This window comes from Pleurodeles waltl, chromosome 1_2 (assembly GCF_031143425.1).
Source record: "Pleurodeles waltl isolate 20211129_DDA chromosome 1_2, aPleWal1.hap1.20221129, whole genome shotgun sequence".
Lineage (NCBI taxonomy): Eukaryota > Metazoa > Chordata > Amphibia > Caudata > Salamandridae > Pleurodeles > Pleurodeles waltl.
This window is the reverse complement of record NC_090437.1, coordinates 406,951,275-406,973,336: the sequence shown is the minus strand read 5'-3', so window position 1 is coordinate 406,973,336 and position 22,062 is coordinate 406,951,275.

Genomic DNA, 22,062 nt, shown 5'->3' with positions numbered 1-22,062 from the left:
AGTATGAAGAGAAATAAGAAAAAAAAGGTGAATGGTAGGATGGAATGGTGAAGGGAAGGATGAAAGAGTGCAAGGATTGATAAGTAATAGGGTGAATAGATGGAAGGATGAAGAATGGACAGATGGGGAAGAGCGAAAGAATGGATGGGTGAAGGGTGGATAGATGGAGTTGTGCATGGGTGCATTGGTGAAGGATGGTTAGATGGATACAGGAATATATTGATGGGTTCATGAATGGATGGATGGACAGATGGATGGATGGGTACAGAGAATTATCCTAAGGAGGGTTGGGTTTGCTCACTTGAAATACTATTATTAGGGGTTTGGTTCACCTGGGAGATATTTTGGTTTTCTGGCTACTCCCATGCCGCCAACAAATAGGAAAGAGAACCTGTAATGAAGCCCCACTTTGTGTCTCCCCGAAATCATATGAGTGCCTTCTGTTACTTACCAGAATACCTGTGAGGGCCAGCACTAGATTCACATTGGTAGCAAGAGGAACTCAGGTGGATAACAAAGGTGCCCATAGATGTCCTGGATTAGCCACAACAGTTCCAGTATTTCTATGACTACCCCGGCATCCTGAAACTCATTGCAAAAATAAACAAATGTCCCAGTTTTGAGAGAGGGTCGGGAGGGCACACACATTTTGTAAGGTGCTGTGAACACTCACGTTCACACTGTTCCTCTCGTGACACCAGGGATAGAGTTTTGTTTAAATGAGTCTCCTACTGTGCTGCCTGACTTAATTCAGGCAGCAGAGCAGGATTTAATGAGGGGGTGAATCAGCTCCTGAAAAGTCCATCACCCGAGGCCAGAATCACAAAGCTCCCCTTGCAACACCCCCCATCATGGGCAAGGAAATCTTTATTTTTCATTCTACAGAGAGATGTTGTAGGAGGCTGGCCTGGCTCATAGTGGGTACCTGATGGTACTTACACCTTGTGTCAGGTACAGTTATCCCTTATTAGTAGATTAGTGTTCTAGCAGCTTAGACTGATAGAGGTAGCTATAGCAAAGCAGCTTAGGCTGAACTACGAGACATGCAAAGCTCCTACTATGCCACTTATTTCGTATAGCACTATATCATAAGAATCACAATACTCAGAGTTACTAAAAGGTACTTTATATTTGTGACAATGTGCCAAAAATATCTCTGAGGATATACTCCCTTAAGAGGTAAGTAAAATAAACAAAATATACACACAACCAAAATCAGGTAAGTAAACAGTTAGAAAAGCAGTGCAAACACTGTAGAATACAATAGGGTGCAATAAACCTTGGGGCAACACAAACCATATACTAAGAAAGTGGAATGCAAACCGGTTAGGGACCCCAGGCCTAGTGTAGTGTGTAGAGGGTCGCTGGGAGTGTAAGAAAACACTAAGGGTGTCCAAGATACACCACCCCAAGACCCTGAAAAGTAGGTGTAAAGTGATACTACTTCCCCAGAAACACACTAAAGTCGTGATAGGAGGTTCTGCAAAGACCACAACTGACTGCAAAGCACTGAAGACGGATTCCTGGGCCTGAGGACCTGCAAAGGAAGGGGACCAAGTCCAAGAGTCACAAAAGTGTCCAGGGGGGGCAGAAGCCCACTAAACCCCAGATGAAGGTGCAAAATGGCTGCCTCCGGGTGGAAGAAGCTGAAGATTCTGCAACAAAAGAAGATGCCAGGAACTTCTCCTTTGCACAGAAGATGTCCCACGGCATGCTTGAGGATGCAAAGGTCGCGGTTGAAGAAAATGGGTGCTGCCCAGCCCCAGGAGGGATCAGGAGGTCGTCCCTTGGAGGAGGAGACAGAGGGGGCGCTCAGCAACACAGAGAGCCCACGCAGAAGCAGGCAGCACCTGCAGAATTACTTGAACATGGATTCAAGAAAACTGAGCACGGCGGTCGTCTCAACACTACAAAGGAGGGTCCCACAAAGCTGGTGGTCAACTCAGCAAGTTGAGCAATGCAGGACGGAGTGCTGGGGACCCGGGCTGTGCACGAAGGATTCCTTGCAAAAGTGCACAGAAGCCCTAGCAGCTGCAGTTCACGCAGTACACAGGATTACTGTCTGGCTTGGGGAGGCAAGGACTTACCTCCACCAAATTTTGACAGATGGACCACTGGACTGTCGGGGTCACTTGGATCCAGCTCCTGTGTTCCAGGGACCATGCTCGTCACGACGAGAGGGGACCCGGAGGAACGGTGAAGCAGAAGTTTGGTGCCTGCGTTAGCAGGGGGAAGATTCCATCGACCCACAGGAGATTTCTTCTTGGCTTCCAGTGCAGGGTGAAGGCAGACAGCCCCCAGAGCATGCACCACCAGGAAACAGTTGAGAAAGCTGGCAGGATTAGGCGCTACAATGTCGCTGGTAGTCTTCTTGCTACTTTGTTGGGGTTTTTGCAGGCGTCCTGGAGCAGTCAGTGGTCGATCCTTGGCAGAAGTTGAAGAGGGAGATGCAGAGGAACTCTGGTGAGCTCTTGCATTCGTTATCTGAAGAGAAGCCCACAGGAGAGACTCTAAATAGCCCTTAGAGGAGGATTGGACACCTATTCAGGTAAGCACCTATCAGGAGGGGTCTCTGACGTCACCTGCTGACACCGGCCACTCAGAGGCCTCCATTGTGCCCTCACACCTCTGCATTCAAGATGGCAGAGATCTGGGACACTCTGGAGGAGCTCTGGGCACCATCCCTGGGTGGTGATGGACAGGGGAGTGGTCACTCCCCTTTCCTTTGTCCATTTTCGTGCCAGAGCAGTGGCTGGGGGATCCCTGAACCAGTGTAGACTGGCTTATGGAAGGAGGGCACCATCTGTGCCCTTCAAAACATTTCCAGAGGCTGGGGGAGGCTACTCCTCCCCTGCCCTTGACACCTATTTCCAAAGGGAGAGGGTGTAACACCCTCTCTCAGAGGAAATTCTTTGTTCTGTTTTCCTGGGACTGGGCTGCCCAGACCCCAGGAGGGCAGAAGCCTGTCTGTGGGTTGGCAGCAGCGGTAGCTTCAGTGAAAACCCCAGATAGCTGGTTTGGCAGTACCCGGGGTCCATGCTGGAGCCCCGGGGATGCATGGGATTGGCACCCCAATACCAGATTTGGCATGGGACGACAATTCCATGATCTTAGGCATGTCACATGGCCATATTCGGAGTTACCATTGTGAAGCTACATATAGGTATTGACCTATATGTAGTGCACGTGTGTAATGGTGTCCCTGCACTCACAAAGTCCGGGGAAATTGCCCTGAACTATGTGGGGGCACCTTGGCTAGTGCCAGGGTGCCCTCAGACTTAGTAACTTTGCACCTAACCTTCACTAAGTGAGGGTTAGACATATAGGTGACTTATAAGTTACTTAAGTGCAGTGTAAAATGGGCGTGAAATAACTTGGACGTTATTTCACTCAGGCTGCAGTGGCAGTCCTGTGTAAGAATTGTCTGAGCTCCCTATGTGTGGCAAAATAAATGCTGCAGCCCATAGGGATCTCCTGGAACCCCAATACCCCGGGTACCTATGTAGCATATACTAGGGAATTATAAGGGTGTTCCAGTGTGCCAATTAGAATTGGTAAAAATAGTCACTAGCCTGCAGTGACAATTTTAAAGGCAGAGAGAGCATAAGCACTGAGGTTCTGATTAGCAGAGCCTCAGTGACACAGTTAGGCACCACACATGGAACACATTCAGGCCCCAACTATGAGCACAGGGGTCCTGGCTAGCAGGATCCCAGTGAGACAGGCAAAAACAAACTGACACACAAGTAAAAAATGGAGGTAACATGCCAGGCAAGATGGTACTTTCCTACAGATATGCCTCTATTTATATATAAATATTACGTATTGGCAGTCACCACTAGATAGTTATAGTTAGGACCATTTTTTCCATAGATGGAGTGTTTTTTGCTTTGCCAATAACTTTGGCACCACTTGATGATTCTTCATGAAATTTGTCAAAAATCATACTTTGGTCAGTGCAGCTGCTATCTTGGAAGTTTCAGGGTGATCCATGAAGTGGGGGTCGAAATAAAGGAGGGGTCCCAAAACACTTTTTCTCCATTCTGTGTCTATAGGGATTTTCAATTCTTTAGACACGCCTACAGCCCGAACCACTGAATGGAATTACACCAAATTTGTCATGAAGCTAGATTCTGTTCCACAGATGGTCCATTTCTTAGTTTGGTGTAAATCCGTTTACTATTTTCTGAGATATTAGAGTTTAGAAAATATAGATATCTAGCTCTGCTAGTTCGGATTTGCAGATTCGGTTTCGGGAAAACAAGGCCCTGATTGGCTGGTGGCAACCTGACAGAAAAGTTGCAACTGTCATTTTGTTTGTCACTTCGGCTCAGGGTGAGAAATTGAAAAACAAAATGACTATAACTTGTGCCCTAAGGTAAATATAACTCGCGCCCCCACCATGCACAGTTTTTTTGTCAAAAGTTTTACTGCAAATATTACTGTAAAGGCGCCGGTTAACAGGGAAGCAGTCTAGAAGGGTGTTTTTAATTGCATGGTCTTTATTTCTTCACAATACTGTCCTGTCCAGGAAAAATAAACGTAAGAATTGGTTTAAGTGCTAATCTTTTTAAACCATCTTCTCCTTTCTCTTTGTAGCTCTCATCAAGGAGATTCACTTGAACTGTCCTGGCTTGATCCTGTGTCGTGCATCTTCATAAGGACGTCCCTCAAATAAAATACAGAAAGGACAGAATCAGGAAAGTGGCCTATGTTTTTTAAATTCTATTTCGTAAATATAATGTCCCTGTAACCTTTGTTTTTTCAGTGAATGTCTATGTTTTTTTTTTTTACATAAAATAATTGTCATTACTGTACATTAATTCAACCACCACTGCGCACAGCCTTCGGCCGAGCATGACAGTGGTTGGCCACAGGGCCTGTCCTGCGGCCAGTCCAGTCCCTGTAGTCAATCCCCCAAAACACCCAACCCTGAGAGACAGAGAGAGAGAGAAAGAGAGAGAGATACAGTGAGAGATTGAGAGAGAGTGATTTAGGCTTTGATGAATGATAAACTTGGAATGAGATATTTCCAAACAAATAGAAAAGAAACATGTTTTTGTCAGTTAAAAGGAGTGAGATCACCTTTCAGTATGTAACTTAAATATTTTCAGTTGAAAAGAAACAAAAGCAGGAAATGACCACAGACTTACCTAGACTGGTACCCTTAACCTTTAGTGTGCATATTTGAGACCTTAACCACTAGGCCAGAGGTGACTCACTGTGCAGTGTCCAGACCTACCTATGACATTCAACCCACACATTTTGAGGGGAAAATTACTTCAATGTTACATCACTAGGAATGTCCAAAAGTCAAAATCTGGAAAATAAATAGACACACTGCCATGAGATACAATGATTTTAACCTTCAGCCTACTGAGTGACAGTCTAAGAGCTTTACTATTAAGTCAGAAGTAACTATGGTCTGCTGTTCATCAAAATGTTGCTATAACATTCAAACTATACATCTTGCTAGTTTGATGCTTTGATGTCATTGCATGGAGCGACCATTACAATAACAATCTCTCTCTTCCACCCGGGATGGAAGAAAGAGAGAGAGAGTGACAGGGCCACAGAGGGAGCCTCAAGGCCCTGTGGTCCTAGCGAGATCCCTGTGTCCTGCAGGAGCTGGCATTGCTCCCACAAGCAGGGAGCTGCTTCAAATAGCAGCTCCCTGCTTGTGGGAGCAATGTTTTCATCTGTTTCCCTGCACGCAAATTTGTGTGCAGGAAAACAGATGAAAATTTAACTTTCTGCAAGTGAGAGCTGTTTGACAGCTCTCACTTGCAGAAAGTGAAGTGTTTGCTCTGACTTGGGAGGATCTGACAAAGCTCCTGCCAAGTCAGAGCAAACAGCTATGTCCTGTGGTTGAGCACCCCAGGACACAGCAGGAGTCGGCCCTGGGAGATGGCGGTCCCCTGGGCGACCTATGGCTCCTCGAGGGGGGCCATCAAAGTAGTCCCGGGGAGGTAGTGAGGGGTCAGAGGTCTGCAATGGACTCCCTTCATTCTCTTACTGTAGCCCTGGGGAGGTGGTGGATCCCAGAGGTGCTGAGGGCACAGCCCCCTGCACACAATTGTATGTTTGCCCCAGGGAGGTGGCGGTTCCTGCGCTGCAGGGAGGGGGGACGCACACTCCCCTACATTCTAAAACTATTTAGCCCCAAGGACGTGGTGGTCCCTGGGGCTGTGAGGGGGTCGTGTGGCCCTCTGCACAAAATTGAATATTTGCCCTGCAGAGGTGCAGTCTCCGGGGCTCTGGGGCAGGCCACAAAAAGTATTAATTTGTCCCGGGGAGGTGGTGCCCCCCCCCCCATTTTACATTGTGATCGCCCCAGGGATGTGGGGTGTCCCTGGGGCCTGTAGAAGGCCTAGGAGGGGGCCCCTTGTGCTCCCTCTTTTCTAAATCCCCCAATGTCCCCAGGATCTAGTCCACACAGAGGCTGAAAAAAAAAGAAAGGTGGGAGACTTCCTGTTTTATTTTTTTAAATATCTGGAAACTCCGCAGGTCCAGATCTGCAATTATTCCTGACATTTTTGAAAAAATAATGCTTTTTAGACTTTGGCAGGGACCCTAAGGGACCCCTAGACCAAGGCTAGGGGCCCAGTATGACTCTACCATGACCCCATGTTTTTTGTTTTTCACTTTTTAGTGGGACTCAGCTGAAGCCGAGTCCCAACATGGCTGCCAACACTTCCTTGTTGAAGTGCTGGCAGTCAATCAAACATCAGCACTGGGCCAGTTGGATCCGCAGAGTATCCACGTGCCCAGATATCTATATATTTGTCCTTAAATTTCAATAAAACCACTGAACAGATTTACAACAAATCACAAAAGGCGTGCTTTCTGGACGAAGGCCCGAGCTTTCTGCCAAATTTTGTCTAATTCCGTTCAGTGGTTCCAGCCGTAGTCGTCTTCAAAAATGTGAAAAATCCCATTGACAAAGAATGAGGAAAAAGTGTTTGGGACCCCTCCCCATTTTTCTTGGCCCCTACTTGATGGATCACCCTGAAACTTTCAAGACAGCAGCCAAACTGACATTTTTGAAACTTTCACGAAGTTTCATCAAACAGCGCCAATGTTATTGATAAAACACAAAACGCTCCCACTATGGAAAAATGGCCCTAACTATTCCTTACTTATTGGCGACCAGCACCAGATAATATATATATATATATTTATATATAAATTTAGATATTCAGATCCTAACTAGAACGTCCCTGTAACCTTGTTTTTTAGTGATTTTATATATATATATATATATATTACCTAGTGGCAGTTGCCACTAGGTAGTTATAGTTAGGACCTAGTTTCCATAGGAAAAGCATTTTTTATTTTGCCAATAACTTTGGCGCCGCTTCAAAACATACTTCGGGACACTGGAATTATGCGGCAGGAGAGGGGCAAATTATGCGGCAGGGTTGAGTAAATTATGTGGCAAGAAAAGGCAAATTATGTAGTATTACTTCATTATTTCATAATTTTTAAACTTGGTAACACTCTCTTGACATTGGCTGCACCTTATTAGTACCAGTTTAACGCTGAAATACAGCAATAATTCACATAAAAGTGACCAGTCCAGCTTTGCTTTAGTTTCTTTTCAACTAAAAATATTTAAGTTAAATACTTTAAGGTGATCTCACTCTTTTTAACGGACACTCCACGGCCACATGCGTTGTAGCAGTTTTTGTAACTTTTGAACCGTTTAAGCTAGAACCTTTTTTTTGTTGTTAAAAACTGCAGATTATGCGGAAGATGATGGACTATGTGGCAAATGCAGTAAATCCATAATTATGCAACATCTATGTGGGCGTACAATCTCACAATTTCAGTGTCCCTGCTTATAATTCAGTTGGTTCAGGTGCTGTTTTGAAACTTTCAGGGTGATCCGCCAAGTGGGAGTCGAGAAAAAGGGAAGGTCCCAAAACGTGTTTTCCTCATGCTTTATACCATATGGGCTTTGAATATGGCTACAGCTCAAACCGCTGGAAGGAAAAATACCAAATTTGGCAGAAAGGTTGCTTTTGGTCCGGAAAGCACACTTTTTGTGATTTGGTGTAAATCCATTCAGTGGTTTTAGAGATATTAAAGAGCTAAAAATATAGCTATCTAGGGACACGGATCCGCTTGTCCCCATGCTGATTTCAGATTAGGGACTCGGCTTCAGTGGAGTCCCACAAAAAAAGTAAGAAAAGGGGCCAGAGTAGGGTCACACTGAGCACATAGACTTGGTCTAGGAGGGTCCCTCATGGAACCTGCCAGGCACAAAAAACATTTTTTTAAAACAAATCTTGGAAATATCTATGGATCTGGTTTTTCAAAGATTTCTTGAGAAATAAAAGGGCAGTCTTCCGCCCTTTCGTTTTATTTTGCCCCAGCTGAGCCAGGTCACCAGGGCACTGGGGGCTTAAAAAAGGAGCGCCCCCAATTAGGGCTTATATTAGCCCCAGGGACCACCACCTCCCTGAGCGAAGATGTAAAAATTTGTGGGGGACCCGTGGACCTCCATTTCCCATGGGGTAAATGTTTCTTTGTAATGAGGGAGGCCTGTACAACCTCCCCCGGAGCCCCGGGGAACGCTACGTCCCCGGGCTAAATATGAAATTTATGACTGGGGCCCACACACCGCCCCTGCAGCCCCGGGGATCACTACCTTTCTGAAGTAATTTATTGCAATTTAAGGGAGGGCTATGCCCCCCGACAGCCCTGGGAACCCCACCTCCCGGGGGCTAAAATAAAATAATGAAGGGGTTCCATCTTGTACCCCAGGGACCACCACCTCCCCAGGGCTAAATTGAACATTGGAGCGGGGCCATGTGCCCCCCCCTCGTGGAGCCAATAATGGCCCTGGGGACTGCCACCCCCAGTGCCAGCTCCTGCTATGTCTCTCGGTGCCCCCAACCAGGACATAGCTGTTTGCTCTGACTTGATAGAGCAAACACTTCGATTCCAGCAGGAGAGAGCTGTCAAAGTGCTCTCGCCTGCTGGAAGCAGAGGTTTAATCTCTTTCCCTGCCCGCAGAGATGCAGACAGGGAAAGAGATTAAACTATTGCTCTTGCACATAGGGAGCTGTGTGTTTAGTAGCTCCCTGTGTGCAAGAGCAATGCCACCTTCCAGAGGAGGCAGGGAGCTGGCTGGGACCGCAGGGGACTTGAGGCCCCCTGTGGTCCCATTGCACAATGGTATGACTGGAGACATGGCTGGGCTTCTGGGATTTGGTCTCCAGGGCCAAAATTGGCCTGGGAAGGGGGTCTGTGTGGCCCCTGTACTCCATTAATTTATGGGTGGGGGTGATGGGGTCTCTGGGGCTGAAATAGGCCCAGGGAGATGGGCAATGGGGCCGGCCCTCCCCTAGAATCCATGGTTCTCCCTTTAAATTGGTACAAGTTTTCAAATGTGCAAATCACCTGGAAGCTGTGCCCGCTTGGCCTTGCACTGTCCACCTTAGTAATATGCAAAGGTCTTCCTGCCTTTTTCCAGGATGATGTACAGCTTGCCAAGAAGCCCCAGTGCGTTTCCTGCTGGTTTTAGTGCTGTCTTTTTGATGCTGGGGAATATAAGGACTTCTCCACAAAACAAAGAGCTTGTGTCAAATAGATAAGAGGAAGGACCATGGTATAGTGGAGATTTATTTATGTCTTGTTGGCCTCTCTATACGAGGAGTCATGTTATCACAGAATTCTAGTGAAAGAGCTAACAGGAACAGTTATGCTGCCAAAACGCACACAAGGTCACTTGTTACATATCGTTGCACCTCATTACACAGCTGAAGTGTAGAATATATACTGGACATTTATACAAGGAGGCAGAAAGAACTCCACTTGGGTAGGTATTTTGTGCAAAGGTGTGGACTCTTGTTGGATAAAAGCGCAGGCAAGGTTCCTTTGTGGCAGAGTCCCTCAGAAAGCTACTGAAACACTAGCACAGTCACTCACACACCCACTCACAGATGCATTTAGAGATTCACACACCCACTCACAGACCCACTCAGAAAATCACGCACCCACTCACAGGCCCACTCAGACACTCATGCACCCTCTCATAGACCCACTCAGAGACTCATGCACTCACTCACAGACCCACTAAGAGACTCCTGCACCCACTCACTGACCCACTCAGACATTCATGCACCCACTCACAGACCTACGCAGACTCTCACACACCCACTCACAGACCCATAAAGACACTCACACACCCACTCACAGAGACACTCTCACACCCACTTCCACACCCAGAGACCTCCTCTCACACCTACTTTCACACCCACTCTCATACCCAGACAGACCTAGTCACACCCACTCTCACACCCAGAGACACCCTCTCACACCTCTCACACCCAGAGAGAAGCCCTGTGGCCAAACCAAGCCACGCAAGGCTGAAGGCCGTTTGCCGTGCAGGTTTGGGTGGTTATGGGGGTTGGCTGAAGGGCCTGGTCACAGAGACTGTGTGCAGTGCAGAGTTGGGTGGTTATAGGGGGTTGGCTGCAGGCCCTGCGGCCAACCCCTGCCGCTTACTGCCTCATCATGAACTGCTAATTACCCCAGATATTACAGCACTCATGACAACTTCTATAACCTTATTAAAAATATAAATGAAGCATTAACAGTCAAATTACTGAAGGAAAACCTGGCGGGGGCCCAAGTTTATAGTTACCTTAGGGAGTGAGTTATAGTTCCTTGAAATAACTCTAACTATAACTGCTGAATTTCTAAGGTTTTGTACGAGTAAATTCAGAACCTAACTAAACGTCCCTATAACCTTTGTTTTTTCAGTGATATATATATATATATTTATATATATAAATATATGAATATAACCAAATGTTGACATGCCACTGACCAGTACCAACATTTAGTCCTACTTCAATGTCAATGGCTGTCCCAGTTTTTTGTTCTCAAAATCTGGTCACCCTATTAAAAGGACACCACTATGTGTTTGCAGGTTGTGTGTGTTGGTGCCTGCTGGTGAGCTTATTTGTCTAAAGTGGGTCAGTGGAGTCCCAACAGGAGCACAGTTGGATGCTTTCAAAATAGAGTGGTTGCAGTAGCTTAGAGCTTTTTCCACATGAGCTAGATGGCTGCCTACAGGCACACCTGAGGCTCTGTCCACAACCTTGGTTGCTCACCACAGAGAATCGGTGGAGCCCTGACAGCAGTTCATTTGCCTCTTGGGTCCAGATTTACATAGCAGTCATGCAATGCAAGGCAGCAAGTACAGTTTCTGTCTTACGCTGTGTGAGAGAGCAGAACAAATGAAAAAAGAACAAGTGATGGACGGAATGCTGAACAATGTCAAACATTCACCCCCAGTACAGAGATCTGGGCTTAAATCCATTGTTTTTTTGCTGCCCATGCCATTCCAGTTTGGACCCAGCCATATGCAAATCAGTCTTGACCCTGTTCCCAATGGGAACAGTCCAGCCTGAACTGCCAGGCCAGGTCTACCCTGGACTGGAAACAAGCATCATGTGACCAGTTTCGGGGTTTCACCCCTCATCAGCCAGGCTAGCTTGAATCCAGTGGCATGGGAAGCACAGGACCCACGTCTGGGCAAACCCCTCCCACTCAGGGCGACAAATGCAAAAAGAACAAGTAATGAATCGAATGCTGAACAATGTGAAACATTCACCCCCAGTACAGAGATCTGGGCCTAAATCCATCGATTTTTTTGCGGCCCAAGCCATTCCAGTTTGGACCCAGCCATATGCAAATCAGTCTGGACCCTGATCCCCATGGGAACAGCCCAGCCAAAACTTCCAGGCCAGGTCTTCCCTGGACTGGAAAGAAGTATCCTGGGACCGGTTTTGGGGTTTCACCCCTCATCAGCCAGGCTAGCTTGAACAGAACAGAGCAGAACGGTGCCATAGCGACTAAAATGTTGTGCTGATCTGCTTTCTCCCTGCGCTGGTGCATCTTGAGCCATAGTGCAATGGTGTCTGCATTGTCTGAAGCATAGTTTCTTTATTGGAAGGAGCCCTTTCCAGTACAAAAACTCTCTTTTTTTAAGGCTTTTCCTACTTTGAATATGTGCTGTACTTTGAATGTTTGCGTTGGATTGTAAATCCCACCTGAACACTTTGCGTCATGTTTGCATTATAGAAGTAAAACAAACCTGATGGAAAGCACTTGTAAATTTGGGTCATGTAGTCTGCAAGAGCTCCCTTTGTGCTTGCACCCGTCTAATGGGAGTCTTCAGGAGCTACGTCAAATGCACAAACAACCTTCAGGTAATGCTTAGCAAAATAGACTAGGGTGTCTGCAGTATTGTGATTACACTGATGTGTCAGAATGAACTTTCTTAGGCACCTGAAGGAACTCACAGGGGTGTTTATAGGAGCTTGATTGAGTGCCTACAGGAGCTATGATGGGTGTCCGCAGAAGTTCAGTGGAGTGCCTTCCTGGTCTCAGTGAAAATAATATTAATTTATGGGTTATTAGTTAGTGCTCTCTATACTCAGTTGTTGCTGATTGTATGAGCTCTAAATGATTGTTGATCTTGAAATTTAATGGTACTAAGTTAATCCTACCTCAGAAGGATGGAAGTCTGAGTTAGTCCTGTTAGGCTAAAAAATTACCTACAGTCTACCCCACTTGTCTAAAGTGAGCCCTGAACCAGTTAAATGATTTAGCCAGGTGAGGACTTGGATTACAAAATGTAGTAATTTGTTTTAAACACTTTTGTAAAGAGCTCAATCCTCTGCTTTGCAGTCGTTTCAGTGAACAGCAGTTTGACAGTGCAAGTCACGCTCAGGGCAGTCAGACCCAGAAGGCAGGGAGGGCTGGTTGAGCTCTGATGGTCCAGCCTCAAGAAGAACCTTGGTGTCATCTTCATGATGATGAGGGTAAAGTCTTGTTCAGGAAAATACCCCCAACTTCTCCACTTGAATGGATAGAGGCCATGGAGCGTCACTGAGGTTTAGGATGTATGGAGGCTTCCAGAGTGTTGTAGAGGGTAGTTCCATATAAATGGTGTTGTAGTCCAAGTGGGAAAGTCAAAAATTGCAAAGTCACCCATATGGTTGGCCAGATGAAGAGGAGAGTTCAAAGGCCCATTAGAAGGCTTTCAGTTTTTGTAATTTTGAGGCAAAGCAAGTCCTTAACTGGTGAGAGGAGCATAGGGCCAGATGTTCAAAACTTTTTAGAGAATTGTACAGAGGCTAAATTTGCGATTGGGTAACCTATTATCGAATTGCAAATAGGGTTTACGATTCAGTATTAGGAAGCAGCGTGCTTAGGGAGTCCCTTCATACTACTGAATCACACTGGTATGTGTGAATGTTTTGGGACTGAAATGCAGTCACAAAACATTCACATTTTGCCAATACCTTGAAGGAGGTGATAACCCATTTGCAAAATGACCCCTTCCCCTTTGAGAATGGATGTGAAAATATTTTTTGAGAACCCATGAACCACTGCCTACCCTTAAAAATTCAAAGAAAACTTTTCATTTTCCATTTTGAAAACATCCCATTTTCCTTTAAGCAAAACAGGCTGCATTTAAAAAAAAAAAGAATGTTTTGTTTAAAAGCAATCACAGACATGGTGGTCTGCTGACCCCAGCGGGCCACAATCCTGTGATTTTTGCCATTCCCAATGGGTCGCGAATTGTGACCTACCTCATGAATATTAATGAGGTGTGTCTATTTACGACCAACATGAAATCGCAAAGAGTGTCAAAGACACTTTTATACATATGTGTTGATGATTACCAAATAGTAAATCGCAAAAATGTGCTATTTGGTAATCGCAAAGACTAACTTTCATACATCTGGCCCATAGCATCTTAAGTAGTTTTCTTCCTCTACCAAAGCCAGGAACCAGGCTTAAAATCATTGGAAATGGCCACATGAGGTGTGCATAGAGATATGATGTAACCTCAAAGTACATTTTTTTGCTGATGGATGTTAAGCCTAATATGGGTTTGCAATTAGCTGGAGTCTCTGTGTTCGCATTTTTAGTACAGCATGGCATCTTCATGGTTATAAATACATTTATGAGCCTTGTGATGGACAGGGCTAAGGAAATTTGAAATGTCTACTTGGAGTGATGACTTTGCAACCTGAGATTATCTTTGTGACTTCTGCTACCTGATCTTGCTCAACATCAAAGAAAGTTGTGACATTCTTTAGTAGCACATAGTGAGGGTTTGCCAGCAGTGCGTTTTATAATGAAATAACTGCAGGAGTTCATTACTTAGCGGTTAGGAGGGATAGGGTAGATTATACTGTTTGAGGAACCAGGTGCCTTTGTAGATTCTGAAGAGTTGATAGCTAAGTGTTAGGGATATGAAATTAGAGTCTCAAGATAAGCATATTTACGTTTACATTGCTATGTTAGCTCTACTTATAAAGCACAACAGCTCACTCACACAGGAGTATCTCAATGCTAATTCTACACTCTCGGAGAGTGTTAATTGCTAAAGCCTTAAAATAGACAGGTTTTAAAAAATTTCTGACAGATTTTGAGATTCTGGCAGGAACAAATTTGGAATGCCAGTGCAATGATCTTACAGTTGGTTCTGAAGGAGAGCCTGAAGGAAGATTGGATCCCAGGCAGGCTTCTGTTTTGTGAACGACCTGTAGTCTTGACAAAAGTACCCCATTTACAGCCACCAGGAGTTCATTACCATAGGCTAAACCACTAGATATAAGAGCTTGCTGGATTTAACTGTAGAAACGATGGCTATGTGGCGTACTGGGCCGAAGTACAACAGAACATTCCTGGCTCCATACCTCTCTCCTTTATTCTGCCTAGGGCTCCTCTCTCCCTCAAGGGTCTGCCACAGCACTGTTCTCCAGATATAATGCCACAGCAACAACGTTGTGGGAGTGACATAAAGGAGTGTACACATCTAATGTTCTCTGGCTGTATTATTTGTCCCTCTTGGTATGATCCCATAATAGATGATAATGTTCCTTTGGCACTATTTTCAGGACTCTTAGACCCATATTTATACATTTTGACGCAAACCAGCGCCAGCGCTGGTTTGCATCAAAAAATTGACCACCGGCTAACGCCATACCAACGCACCAGGTAAAAAAAAGAACAACTCTAACCAGGCAACGCAGGCGTAGGGAAGAATGGGGGTTGTGCGTCAAAAAAAAGTGCAAGTCATATTAGAGTAAAAAATCATGGCTCTAACCGGACTTGCGCCATTTTTTGACGCTCAACCCCCACTGAAATGACTCCTTTCTTAGCAAAGACAGGAGTCATGCCCCCCTGCCCAATGGCCATGCCCATTGGACTTCTGTCCCCTGGGCATGGCCATTGGGCACAGTGGCATATGGGGGGCCCAAGTTAGGCCCCCCATGCCACTTAAAAAAAAAAAAATACTTACCTCTACTTACCTGGGATGGGTCCCCCATCCAGGGGTGTCCTCCAGGGGTGGGCGAGGCTTGCAGGGGGTGTCCCTGGGGGCAGGGAAGGGCACCTGTGGACTGCTCAATGGTCAGAGACCATGGAAATGAGCCCACAGCTCCATTAACGCCTGCCCTCACCCAGCCGTTAAAACACGGCGCAAATCAGGCTGGGTGCCATGTTTTAAGGTCCACCCCCTCCTGTACGTCAAAATGGCGCTGGAGAATAAATAAGGCACACATGCCTTAAAGTCATTTTTTGGACGGGAACGCCTACCTTGCATGTCATTAACACAAGGTGGTTTCCCGCATCCAGAAAATGACGCACACTGCTGAATTTTGACGCTCGCAGGGTCGGGCGTCAAAGAATAAATATGGTGTTAGGTTTGCACCAAATGTGCGTCAAAATTCAGCACAAACAGAGTATAAATATGCCATTAAGTTATTAGGGAAGAATTAGCCTGCAGAATTCTAATGCTAAAAAACTAATATCCTCCCTAGTCTGCATCGAAGTCTTTTTGTGTACAGAAAGGTTAACTTTACCATTGCCAACTCAAGCTCCTGTGCTTCTCCTGATTCCAATGGGGTGCAAGCTCTAAGGGTCTTTTGGGGTTTTAGTTAATACAAGCATATAAAATTTGTGTATAATTGAGGTAAGCTTCATTCCCAACTAGATACTGAAATGTGTCAGCAAATGAGATCAGGGAAATCTAGCTTCTTTGCTGATCCCTTTGGAGCTAACAAATCGAGACCTTAAGTTTGCTACAATTTATTCTGCAATTCTTTAAAAAGATTGAAAAGTAAGGCTTCACTAGTTCCAGGTTGAATCCCTAAACTAGTGTTTAGCTTTATAATGCAAGAATTAGCAAACACATAATTTGCTTTTCCATCTCTGTTGATTGCAATGAGCAATAATGTCCTTAGCTGAGTATCTCAGAGTCGCTCCTAGTCTAGAATCCCTTTACTTTGCTCATTCATTTAGATCTATTTTGGCCTTAAATTTGCTCGCTAACAGCAAACTGGCCTTATTGCCCCCTTGTGTAGTGATTGTGTCTTAGCAGAGCATCCTCTGCTTTGTCTTGGGACATTGCAGACAGTTGCATCCGGATACTTTACTCCAGGCTTTTTGGGTCTGTATTGCTTTATTCTGCTTTTGTGTAGAGGTGTGATGAGACCCGTCTTTAGAATGCAGATGGCACTCTTCCCAATCAGGTAAGTAAGATGCTGCTATCAATCATCCTCTAACAACCACATTCAGTGTCCCCCATAGTACTCCTTCACTCCTCACTGTTGCTTGACATTCTGCCCAAAAGCTAGCTATGCCCTTTTAACGCTAATCATCACCAAATAATCTTTAGTGTCCTTTAATCTTCAGACTCTGTATAGTCTTTTGTGACTGGCTCTCGTTTATTGCAAGGGCCATTGGCATTCTTGCAATATTGCTGACATCTTGCATCCCTAGTCGTGCCAACAGCTGTTAAGGTGCCCGTGCTTACCTCACTTTACTCTACTAAGCTTCTAGCTTTTCTCTTTTTTTCATCCTAGCTCCATGCTTGCATTCCTTTATCCTTGCTGCCCTTATTTACTTGGAGCAATCATCTCTTTGCTGCTCATCATGTGTGAGAGTTTTAGTTAATTTATTAAAACTGTGTATTATTAACGCTGGGTGGAATATAGAGCTACACTCAAATTCACATGTATACACTAATATGATGCTATTGCCTATGAAATGATTTTGCAATGACTTGTTAAAATGTTTTTTGTTGGCATAGGCTTAGTCTCAGTTAGGCCTCAACATCATCAATGTTCATAATGAAAGTCTCACTGTATATTATTTCTGCTGCACTCGGTCAAGCAAAGTCATGTTTGTTTATTCCCAAATGAAGATGTTAAGTTAAAAAAAAGCCTTTCTAACCTGGGCTCAGTAATGGTACAACATTCATGGTCTCTTCCGTCTGCTCGCTGTATTGCATTCATTCACAACAGTTCAGTGTTGTTTTGCAATTAGTTTGTTCAGTCATCTCCGGATGACATTAGCGTTGAGTGGGTTGACTCAGTATTCATGACTTTACACTTTCAATGTTAGTCTAAAATTCTTATATAAACCCTTGAATTTGGGGGGGTGCTAGAACTTTCTTGAAGACCTTCCGGTGCTAATAGGGATGCTGTCTGATTCATTACTGATTGTTCAGCTCATGTGGGACTTACAATATTTTTGATTTTGCTTACTACTTTATATTGCACTATTACTGAGAGCTTCAGGGCATGACTTAAGTATATGCATTTTACCATTTCTGTACGATACCATTTTGAGTTTTGTAATAAATCCTTGTGACTATACTAACTCTGCCCTAGAACTTGCTTATTGTATCTGTCCTTAACTTTATTCTTGATGTGTTGTTCCTTATCTTAGGACACACTGGCGCATGAAATGGAGGTTTAACACCATCCCTGACCCATCCACCCATGGGGGTGCTATTGAGATGTCTTTTTTGTGATATGAGAATTTCAGTGTTCCTCACATCTTATAGTCCATTGATAAAGGTACTCATTTGTCCTCACCTGTGTTTAGCTGTATTCCTTTTGTAGAGGGGTTGGCTCCTGGATTCTAGGAGCAATACCAGCCCCAACCTTTGTCTAGTATTACATATGGACTTTGGTGCCTTGTTGTTACTGTCTAATATTACTATTTTCTCAGGAAACTATACTTTGCTTCCAGATAGGCCAATAGTGGGGAAACATAACACTTTCTTGCACCCTAAGATCTAGGTGCAAAATCATTTATTCTGATCATTTTTATATGGAGCTTTTATAGTCATTATGTTGAAGAATAGCCTACGTGTAGGCATTGAGTTTTATCAGTGTACACCCCTAATGCTAACACAGTTTGTTTGTATGGATATTGGTTCCTTTCTCTGTGATGCAGTCTTTACTGTACTGTCTCTTGCTGTCTTTGTACATGCTCATTCCATGTGCATAACACTGCCTGCTTCCTTATATTTGTACTCCATCAGCCTGCATTTTAATCCAAAGTTAATTCCCCTTAAGTAGTGTTTCTTTCCAGAGCCTGGTAACACAAAAATGGTCTTTGGTAAAGCAGCAGTGAAATGCTACTGGTCTCTTAGTCTTAGAAGACAACAGTAAAGCTACTTCTCTGACAATATTCATTTGTTGCTACTTTGTCACTATTGCGTTGCTGAAATGTGTTATTATACCAAGACCAATATGTGTATATATATTTTAAGTGAATTTGAAATAGAATATTGCTGTTGTGATATAGTGTGAAATAATACAAAATATTTACTAAAAGAAACAAGCATTGGCAACGCCAATTGGTCTTTGCAATTTCAGAAGTGCTAGCATTGACGTCATTGTCTTTTAGCCATGTTTAGTCATCGGCCCTTTAATAGTTAACCATATAGATAGATAAATGATAGATAGATTAAATGTAGATAGATAAAATATAGATAAATAAACAACAGATAAAAGATAGATAAAAAGTAGATAGATAAAAAATGGAGAGATAGAAAAGATGGAAGAGGAAGCCTACAATAGCTGACTAAAAAGAACCAAGCAAATGACTGTGGCAATCAAGAAACTCAATAGTAAGCAATGTGCAACCTATACACCAACTGTTAGTAAATACAGTATGTTTATTAAGAGACGGCGCATGCAATGTCGTAGGCAAAACCTAAAAATGACATATAAAAACAGACAAGTTGAAAAATCAGCCATTATAAGGATCTTTAACAGCTAGGCTTTTGGCCCAATGCTACTGCTATGCATTTTAGCACAGCATTGTATTCCTAATGGTATTATTGCTCTCAAAAGTGACTTCAAAAGAAGTGCAACAAAAAAGTATGATGGACAAAGTGCTGAAACTTTTCAAACACTAACCCCCAGTCACAGATCTGGGTTTAATCCACAGTTCTTTTGCTCACCATGCCACCCCTCGTTGAACCCAGTCATATGCAAATCATTATTGGACCTGATCCCCATGGGAACAGCCCTACCCGAATGCTGTAATGTGTCAGTCCCAAGGCCATTTTGAGGACCACAGAATGGTGCGGAGGGGGTGCTGTGTGCTGCAGCTCAGGTTTCACATGGTAGTTCGCTTTCCTAATTCACTGCACATCCATGCCCTTTGTTTTGTCTATTATTCGTTATAGCACAGACACCAAATTAATAGCTAATTTTTGCATGAAAATACAAAACTCACCCGTGCAGCATGCCAAGCCCACTGCCTACAGGACCTGCGTTGGGCTCATGTTGGTGCAGGGAAGTTGCAGTCACAATCCACCATAAACATCTGCCTTACTAAAAATGATTCCTTTCCTCAGAGTTGCCAGGACTGGCTAAATCATCTGACTGTTCGCGATCAGGTTTTCGCTTGATTAAGAGCAACAAATAATCAAGAACAAAATTTGTTGTCGTTAGGAAAAAAACATACTTTTGTTCTGTTGCCATCCGTACTCGGCATTAACAACAAAACAAAACCATACTGACATAACAAAAAAAAAACAATGGAGGTTTTGGAGGAGAGGGGGTGGATGGGAGGAGGCGGAGCTTATAAAAACATAAGCGCTCATGTGGGGTGCTCACGTCGAAAAATAAAAGTAGCTCCTACAAATGGGATCAGCGGATGTTTACATGTACTTAGTTCATGCTCTGGGGGACGGCTCAATGCAAGAAGAGACATGACCATACATACCAGGACAAATGGTGACAAACAATAGGAGACAGAGGATGGAGTGAACAAATGGAAAACCTGTGGCTCGGCTGATGCTCACATATTAAACACAACACGCTTCTTCCAGACAGTGCATGCACTGTCTAGCGGAGACCTAAAAACTCACTGATGGCGACCTTGAGGTATTTGAATGCAGTTTATTGTGGCTTGTCATTTAGGAAACTTTGCCAGACTGAAGCTGAACCTGTGGTGCTAAATGTAGTGGTTGTAGCTGGATGGAAGAACCTGACCGCGGCATTGAGGCTTACGTCAGGTGTTATGCAGACTTTGCAACTTGAGCAGGGCTCCACCTATGTACTATACCCCATGATTGAAATTTTTAAAAAAATGTGGAAGCGGATGCTTCATAGGCAAGTAGGGGTCCATTTCTCTTCAAAGAGCAGTAACTGTTTTTTTTTTATTAAGAATGTTTGCATTGAGTCGTGTTAGATATTATATGATTAGTAAACGGTCAACGAAGAATCCCAGAAACAGTGATGTGGACCACAATCTGATCTGCCAAGCAAATGAAAAAAACGTTTATGCTGATTTAATTTATCGACAAGGGTAAGACATCTTTGGAAGTTTGGTCCATAGTTCGGTCTTAAAGAGTATTTGGCAGGTATAGCTCACATGGGATAATGTCTTACCATCAGTAACCAAAGCATGGATTAAAGTCCCTTGCGATCAAAGGAAGTGCTCTTGTAAAGTCAACTGTACTGACATACTTTGCACATGCTGCTATATTGTCCTAGTTTACATGACTTTCGAAAGCAGTGGTTTAGTCCAAACTTTTTAAAATCAGGAGCATACCAAACAGATGCTGTGAGGCCAATAATGGAAATTTAGACCGTTGAGACATTTATAGGCTTATGAAAATATCAGTTATAGAAATAAAGAATATGGAATTAAAATGAGCGTTTTAGTCAAATGGATATTTGTTCAGGAATTTAATTTGGAGTTAATTCAAGCTATATGAACATTTTGTATGCTTTTATACGAACATGCGTGTGTTGTCAAATTGTATTGCTTTGCTGGAAGAATAGCAACCACATGGTATAGCAATTGTATTGTTTGCCATGTTGTAAGGATGACACATTTCACTGATCATTATTAAAATACCACACCCGTGAAGTCTTTTGACAGGCCAGCACCAGAGGATGTTCACAGATCCCCAAGTAAAAAAGCGAACCTCGACTTATGTATAAACTGTTTGCAAGGAGCCCGCCTGCTTAATGTCATTTTAGTATAATAAAGGTGGCGCCACACCAGTAGCAACGGATTCATTATACGTTGCTGAATAATGCAGAATGCGTGGGACTCTACTGCACGTTTCGGGAAACCCCAGGTGAAAGCCAACGATGGGCTTCGTCTTCTAATTCTGACGCCTTGTAGGAGATTCATCACTCAGCTGGGCTATACAGTATAAGAGAAAACCCACACAGCTGTAAAATGAATGGGGGAATTGTTCTTTCCAGGCCCTAATAGAGCGAATGTTATAGATAGGACTCTTAGGAGCTCAGAGGGTAATTGACTCTAATTAGCCCAGGATGAGCCACGCAGCCGCAGTACACAGTGCTGCAATTAGTAGCCATCTCCGAATCCACGACCTGTATGTGGTAAACCAATTGCAATTTATATACTTTGAAGGAAAAAAAGGTTATATTAATTTTCGACAGCTTTTTTTTTAAAAGAATTACGTGTCCACATCATGTATACGGATATGATAAGGTACCTGCTGCCTATTAGTTTGAACATGGGGATTTGACGCTCAGTTTGTGAATATGATCTAATTTGCAGTGACCAGTAGCCAATAAACAGTGGTTTTGGTTATCTAAAATTGGTAAATCTGTAAAATAAAAGTAATTAAAGGCAAAATAAATAATCTGGAAATTCCAAGCGTTTGTGCAAGTTACTGTTTTGTGGGCAGAGGCTTCAATCTGATCAAAATTCCTCGGTGCATGTATCCCACCGGAG